Source organism: Melopsittacus undulatus, chromosome 11 (genome assembly GCF_012275295.1).
Source record: "Melopsittacus undulatus isolate bMelUnd1 chromosome 11, bMelUnd1.mat.Z, whole genome shotgun sequence".
NCBI lineage: Eukaryota > Metazoa > Chordata > Aves > Psittaciformes > Psittaculidae > Melopsittacus > Melopsittacus undulatus.
In genome coordinates, this window is record NC_047537.1 from 22,758,619 (window position 1) to 22,767,135 (window position 8,517).

Consider the following 8,517-nt stretch of genomic DNA (forward strand, 5'->3'; position numbering starts at 1 on the left):
CTCCATACATGCCTCATCCATCTGGAGTCCTGAGCCTCATGTGGCAGCCGTGGAGCTGGGGTTTGTATGATGGGATGGGGAAGCACAACAGGGCCTGGAGTAACCAAGAAGGGCCTCAATGGCCTCATTTGGTGTGTTGGGAGGCTCCTTTCCCGTGTGTTTGTGTGTGGCCTTTAGGGCAGATACTGAGGTTGCCCAACCATGACTCAGCTTGAAACTGCTGATCTCACTGGAATGCAGCACCCTGCAGAGGCTGAGGATGACCAATAGAGCATTTCAGCGCAGCTGTGACCCTCTGATGAGTTCCCAAACCTTTAACCAGCCTGCAATGCTGTTAAATGATGCCTCGGATGGAGCCCTGACCCTCTCGTGAATGACTCCATTTATAAATCCAAATTTACTTTTCACATCTAATGGTCTCTTGGAAAAGCTTATCATAATAATAATAATTACAGGGCTGGATTTAGAGATACAGATTAGCTGTCACAGCCTGGATCTGCTTATTCTCCCTACTGCAAAGCACCCTCTGTGAGAGCCACTCACTGCTCCAAGCCTGGCTTTTGATGTTTGCTGCTAGGTCTCTGCATAGTGTGCCTGGCTCGCTCCGCTTGCCTAAATCATTAGCACCCTCTCCTGTCAGTGCCTTTCCCTTCTCTTGCTGGCCACTGGTCCGGTCAGGTGGAGTCAGCATAAATACAGCAACAAAACACAGACAGTATCCTCTGGTAACCAGCAAGGTAAAAGCTGAGACATCTTCCTTCCCACACTAGCTGATGCATCTAGCAAGCATCAAGCAAAGCCCCTCTGCCCTCCATCCCACTACAGCTGCAATGGCTTTCAATGGGAATTAGAGGATGAGTAAAAGCAGCTGAGTGGTTGTAGAGTCTGAGTTGAAAAGCCAAAGTTTCAGGGGAGGGAACAGGAATCAGTCTTTGTGATGGAGCAGCTCTATGGGAGCAATGCCTGCTGAGAGCAACAGCACTTTGCAACTGCTCACAGCTAACCCTGTATTTCTTCTATAGGAGAAAAATACTGTGGTTCTTCCAGGAGAAGGGGAAGGAATACTTCCCCAGGAGCACACACTGCTATGTGAGCACCAGCAACATCACAGGGACCATTCATCTCACAGCCAGCACAACCATCAGAGGTAGGAACAGCATCACCATCACACCGGGATGTGCAGCAGGTTGCCCTTGCTTCTGGCACTTCTCCAGGCGGCTCTGAAACCCATAGCTGAATCCTGCCATTCATCTTATGCCTTGGGTAGGCTTTATTTTATAAGCAGTTAACATTATTTCATAACCCTCTCTTTTCAGCTTGATGCATTGCCTCTGTTTTGTCCTCTCCTGCAGGTCACAGAGATGTTCTTGCTGGACTGCTGATGTCTGGGGACAGGATGGTAAAGTGAAAGCAATGAAAGCTATAGAAAGGTCAAGAATATAAAAATGAAATATGAGTCTTGAACAGAACATAGTTGGGTTTTTTTTCTCCTTCTAAAGTTTTCTCCGAAATACAGTCTTTAATCTGTAACATTTGCAGCTTGTTTGAATGTGCAAATCCAGGTGGTTACATGCAAAACAAGGTTTGGGTGGGCAGGATAGAAAGGGGCTACAAACACACCTGCTTCAGCAATATGTGCATTTGATAATATCCTTTATAATCTTCCCCAAACTTTTCCTTCCTTACTGCTTGAATTTCAGCCCACAGACACTGGAAACAGATTATGTTTAAGGAATCATCTACATTGAGTCTCATTTAGATGGCATGTGTGTTCAAATGTGAGATACCTGCAGAACAGAACCACCCTTGGAAGCTGTGCGAAAGGGAGTCATGAGCTGCAGCAGAGACTTCCTCTCCTTGTTGGATACCTTCCTTTTCCCACCTCCCAGTGGTAGCAGGTTCACTCCCATGTGAACCCTGCTTCCTCCTGATGCAAGAGGCACTCTGGCTCCCTGTGGAGACCTTCCCTATTGCCGCAGGCAGGAAACCAAAGGCTTTGCTTTCCAGCAGCATTTCACAAACTCCCTGTTTTCTTTTAAAGGCAAAATATCTGTGCATAAACTGGGTTTGATATGCAAATTAACTCATTAATGATTTTGCATTACATGGCATGCAAGGTGCCTTATGGCTATGCCTGTATTTCATCCAGGCTTGGAGCAGCAGAGCCATGGGGCTCGCTGTGCTGTCTGAGCCTCATCCAGCCTGCAGGTGCTGATGCTCAGTTGTCAGTGCAGAACAAACCAGAGCACTCAGGTAGTGACCTATGAAGTTTCTTCATTACTGGGCTTTGAGAGCAGTCTGGTTGCTGGTGTTGCTTGAGACTAATGAACTCCGAGGTGCTGTTTCCACTGAAATCATTACTGGAGTTCCATTTAATTGATGTATAATAGGCTGCTAAGAGGAAAGGATAGGTTCCTACAGTTTAATAGCACAGAACAGGGATGAATTTCACCCTGGGGCAAAGAGATTACCCAGAGAAATCACTGCTTTAGCTTGATTTTTGAAGTCTTGTAGTATTCTCGAGTGGTGCAGTGACTGTTAGCTCCCAGAAAGGTTGGAAATGATCATTTCCATCTTCACCCCTTTATTTCCATGTGAGTCCTTTGCATGCACACAGAGAATACAAGGCAAACACTTCTTTCTCTTTCCCATGTTGATACTTGCACTGGCTTCACTTGTGCTGGAAAGGCAGAAGCAGATCAAAAGTTGGTATTTTCTCTGTTTACACCTTAGGCAAGAGAGCTTTGGCTGTCTGGAGTTGACTCAGGATGTGTCTGTGATCTACAGATGGAAACAGGGAACTCCATTCTTTCTTCTCCAAGTGTCTGGCAAGAGATCTCTGGCCTCTAATAAGAAGCCCAGCAGCTAATTGAAGATGGGGGAAAAGTGCTTTAAAGGAAGAATAAAGGTATGGAGCTGCTCAAATGCTCACACTGTGTTTCAAAGCAAATGGAGAGCAAACATGCTCCATCTGCTCTTTGTGGCACACTGGTCTCCTTCAGGTGGAGCGACTCCATCTGCAGGGTTTAGGGTGGCTGTGACAGCAGTATCTAGGAAAGGAAAGCAATGAATTCAGTGAAGGAAGGCATAATGTCACCTGCAGTGTCATCTGCATCCTGCTTTGCAAAGGCTGTGATGGTGGTGATGGTGCACTTACAGATCCTGGTGTCCTCAGTCTCCCTTCTCCCATCTGTACCTGGCCACCCTGCAAACCTGATTCCATATGGGAAATTGCTCTCGGAGCACTGGTGGGAAGGGAGGCTGCAGGGCTGCTTCATGGTCACTCCTGTATGCAAAGCCAAAGGGATTAAAAGCAATTAGGGAAGCCCTGATTTATCCTAATTACAGCCAGGGCTGGAGCTGTGTTAGAGGCATTATCTCAGGTTTTCCAGTCTATCTCCCAGTGGGCTCAGGAGTTTATTTCCTCCCTTCTCTCTATGTCCCCCTTCTTTTCTCTCTCATCCCAGTGACACTCATCATCAGCTTTGACCCCGAGGACCCTTGTGGGTTTGGTACTTACCTTTATAGCTGCCACATTTCAATGCAGTTGGAGTGTCTTGGTGTTCTCAATACTTATAGCTCATTAACTCCCATGATGAGATCCTTGTGCAGTTCCTTAGGCTCAGTGTTTAATGAGGAGGGGGTGCCAGAGTGGCTGCGCCTGGCCCTTGGCGTGTTATCTGTCAGCTTCGCTATTGAATTAACTTGAGGTATGCATTGACTAAACATCTTTAGAGCCATTGGACAAACAGACTCTGCAAGATTCATAAATTAATGCAAATCGGCTTCAAATCTGTCAGACCAGCTCCCCCAGGAATCCCTGGACCTCAGCGTGTTGTGACAGCTCTTGTTTAAGCAAATCGGGATCTTTCACTGCGAATAATGAGAGCGCTTTCATCCTGAGTGTATTACCAGGGAGACTAAAGTGCCATTCTCCTTCTTAAAACTGTGGTCTCATCACATATAAATTAAACCACTGGGAGAGCAGGGCAAGAAAATGTGAGTAGCATTTGCATGTATTGTCCCTCCTTTTCACCTGCTGCAGGAATCGCATCACACGATACTGCTGTTACAGTAAATGATTCAACAGCCACAGCCTTTCATATTCTGGGGTTTCAGACTTGGTCTTGTGACAACATGTAAATTATGTGCCTGTATTTGAGCTGTAATTCATGATGTATTGTTTGAAAACCTTGTTCACACACTTCAGCTCCTGCAGGTTTCCTTCCATGGGTGTTTCCATGTCCTTGGAAAGACTGCTTCAGACAATGGTCATTGCTGGTGGCTCTTCAGGAGGAAGCTTCCCAACACACTTACAGGTATCTTTACTCCAGAGGCTCATGGAGGTTTGCTGACACCCAGCTCATTACCCACAGGAGCACATAAACCATGGCTGAGGTCTGCCTTTTGCTGCTGATCTGCTCTTCTGGGGCATGCACCTTCTGCTGCCAGGCTACAGATATACCACTTACTATTGCCACTGGTACTATAAGAGTCCATCGTGTGGTTGCTACTCACAGCACTACACTGTATTACTTGCACTGACGAATGCAAGCATGACCACTCAAATATATTACTGCCCCTAACACGTCTTCCTAACTAAACACGTTCAGCCCATTCCAATGTGGTAGATTTTGCTTCAGATAGGAGATGACCACATTCCTTCCTTGAAGTGTCTCTCCTCCAAGTATCAACAAATGTTAACAAATAGGCATAATATATGCCCTGGGGAGCAGAGAATGCTGCTTTTCTTTTTCTTGGCTGGCTTAATTCATGCTGGAGTTGTGTGACTTTTCATCTCTGCAGTTGGAGGAAAAGGCTAACTCCCAGTGTAAAAGTAGCATGATAAATGGTGGAAAAACAACTTGTTGGCTTTCCTATGAAACTCTCCTCTCCAGCTCCTCCTCTCGCTGTACTCCATCCAGCACCCCAGAATTCATTGCATCAGTGCATGTTATGGCACCTTTGGGATGTGTTAGTCATAAGAATGAAGCTACTGGTGCTTTGCAGGCATATTTTAGCTTTGGCTCTCGCATGAGTGCTCTGACACATCTGTGCTGTCTGCACGTCTGGGTAGCGTTTGCTTGCGGGTGCCTCCTGAGATTCCAGGCAGCTCACAGAAAGGAAACATCTAATTTGTATTGGTGAAGGTATGCGTGAGGTCCTTCTGTTCTTCTTTGGTCGTGGTGAGGGCTTTGGGGTATGGGGTTAACATGGGATGAAGGCAGGAGGGATGCTTCAAATGGGAGCTGTAATGTCCAGCTCCTGTTCCATCCTTTCTCTTCTGAACATGGCAGGGTGGACAGGAAGAGGGGAGACTCTTGTTCAGCTGATCTTGCTCGTGTGCCCCTATGTGCTGTTTTCTGCACTGGGAATACTGAACAAGGGGCCAGCTGCATTGCCCTGGCCCCTTGGCATGGTGCTCACTGTGTGCGGCTCCTTGTGATGCTCCATCCCCTGTGACCAACACGCATCAGGGACTGAGGAAGTACAGCCTCTGGGTATCAGGAGGACCCATGCTCACTGCCTCTGCCAAGCTGCTGCCACCATGGATGAAATTGCCCGTGTAATTCTGCCCCTTGTGCAGCAGATGTGAAATGGGCTTGATCTGAGCCTGTTTTCCTCATTTGAATTCATTCAGATCGCAGAATTAATCTGCAATTGTGTATAATTAACTTCTGCCAGGTGCTTTTGAGATGACAGCTGATAAGTCAGTGTTGTGCATTGTATTATGGACATTTCCTTCTGGATATGCCCTGTCGTGTCCTCCTGCTCTCAAATGCTGTAGTCTGGACTCATTTCTGTGATTTTGGTTTATATGCACAAAGGTGAGCTCAAACCTGACTCTCTGGCTTTCTGCTTTTGTATACAAGTGTAGAATTCCCAGTTTACTCCTGAAGGCTTAATACCAGTCCTGGTTTGGGAAATTTCTCTTATACTTTTTAGGCCAAATCTAAAGTGTCTAGCAAGGACTGGGCAAATACCAAGGCAGCTTATCAAGTGGAGTGTTACCCACCAGCAAATATACCAAGGTCAGTAAGACTTAGAATACTGAGGTGTTTTAAATCAAAGTCCCCAGGTATTGCACATATATTCAGTCTGTTACATGTATTTTTGGTCCCTGTGTGCTCTGAGTCGTTTGCTTGAGTTTTGCACGTAACCACTATCATTTTATGGGGAAGAAGAACCAGGCTTGGTCTAAAGGAAGATTGTTCTGACCTGTCCACTTTAAATGTTCCTGTATTTAAGAGGCTGTAGCACAGAGAACAACCTTTTTCACCTTCTTCTGCCTCAAAATGAATGACCAGCACAAGCAGGAGGAACAGAAATACAGTGAAACAGCAGAGTATTGTGGTCAGCAAAGGTTTTGTGAAATGAAATGCTGGTTTTGTTCTTCTCCTTAGGGAACAAGAAGAAAACTTCTCTTTGTCCATATCTCTTTCTGAAACCAGCTCCGTGACCGGCTGCAACCTGTAATAAAAATGCCATATACAAGGGAATATATTTACTATGGGGAAAGCAGAGAGGAATGATATGATCTGTTTGGGCTTTGAAGGTAAATGTTTAGACATTTTTTTCCTTTAAAATAAGCTGTGGTAGATGCTGGTTAGCTGACTGGGAAATGAAATCACAGAGGATTTATGCTGTTAATGACAGGCTATGATGTCAAAGACATTTGGCCTGTAGCCATAACCTTTTGTGTGGCTCTGGCTCATTCTTATAAATAAACAGGACTGCTGCCTGGGTTGGAGTCCCCATCACTTGGGAACACTGAGAACTGGGCTAAGGAGAACACTTGGAAATGTGGAGCAATAAAACAGTACAAAGAGGTTTTTTTCCCTTTAGTTCTATGCAGCAGGGCTGTGTTAACGTTGAAAGAAGCACCAGATTACTGAAATAACACCAAAACCAATCTCGCTTTCTGAAGCTCCACTGGGTTGCAGTGATTTACTACTAGTCAAAAGCCCCAGACACACCGTCAGCAGTGTACATCACTGTGATTAGTGTTCCTCTTGTCCCATTTGTGGTATAAATAAGCAGACTGGGCTGGCTTTTATAGTTGTGTTTGTGTGGCACCTGAGGTTTGCATCAGGTGGAAGCAGTGGGAATGTTCATGCTGCCCAAGGAGGGTGCAGGGGCTTGTCCACAGCACCCAGATAGGAGAGGAGCAAAGCCCAGGACACCCATTGCAGTAATCCCTGAAAGCAAGCTGCAGCTCTGACTGCAGAGAGACAGGGCAGCCCTGAAGTATATATAACTTTCATATGTACCATATCTGTCCCCTTGAGGAACTTACAGGCATAATTTTAATCCTATTTTGCCAGGAAATGGACAGGATTTGCTTGCAGCCGTATAATGTTTGATACATGGGAGGGCTTCATTCTGCTGTTATTGGTGTCATTTTTCACATAGACTGATTTTCCTTTGGTATTGGGCCCTCTGGGGCTGTGTTGCTGATGGTTCACAGATACCAGACTATGGCGAGGTGATGCTGTGTGACTGCACTGATTGAATGGTACCCACTTAAACCCCATAAGGACCAGGTCCTCTCTCTAACCTAACTACCAGCACCACATGGGTAAGTGTTACAGAGGAGCTTTCAAAGTGAAGCAAGGTCTGTGTCCTGCAGATCTCTGGTTCCTAAACCTCCAGTGTCTTCAGCAGCCCCATCTGTGCCATGCAGCATCAATCCAGCCCCGAAATTTGGATAATAATAGCTTGTGTTAAAGAAAGGCAGAGGTTTATGAACAATATATGGCTTACAGCATAGGTCAAAGTTCCTCTCTTAACATATATTATAACTTTGCCCAGAAGACTTAATTCCTGAGGGAGGGAATGTTTCTGCTTATGGGGTTTGAAAGTAAAGAGCAAAGTGTGTTCAGAGGGTATAAATACACCATTATATGGGATGCTTTGTTCAGGATTCTGCTACATTTTGAACACTGGTGATAATTAATGGCATGAGGTAATTAATGCCAGTGCTTTGCTGAGCACAGGTACTGTGCTGATGGCCAGGGCAAAAGGACCTGAGTCATTTCTGGGTCAGGCTCTTGCTTTTAAACCCCTGAGACTGAGGCAGACACAGTTGTGCCAAGGTCAGACCATGACATTACAGACTGAAACTCCAACTATCTGCAGCTGGAGAGAGGAAAGAGATGGAAAATGCCAAGGGGGAGGTACCGGGGGAGCAAGGTTTAGTGGACAGGGAAAGGCAGCTCCTCAGTCAGGGCAGGGGATGTGCAGAGAGAAGGATGGAAGAAAGGTGAGTGGGAATTGTATCTTCCAATAGATAATGAAAATGCAATGGGATGTCAGCTTGGAAATCATGCAGGGACTTCTGGTGGCTGTAACAGAAACGCCTTTGGATACACGGAGATGAGGGTAAAGCTTTGGGAGCAGTGGTTTGTCCACAGACTCAACAGGGAGGTTGGTGTTTATTGAATATCTATTAAGACTTTTGATAGCATGAAGACAACTCCCACACTGGTTCAGTGGCCATCAGACACCTCTGGGCAC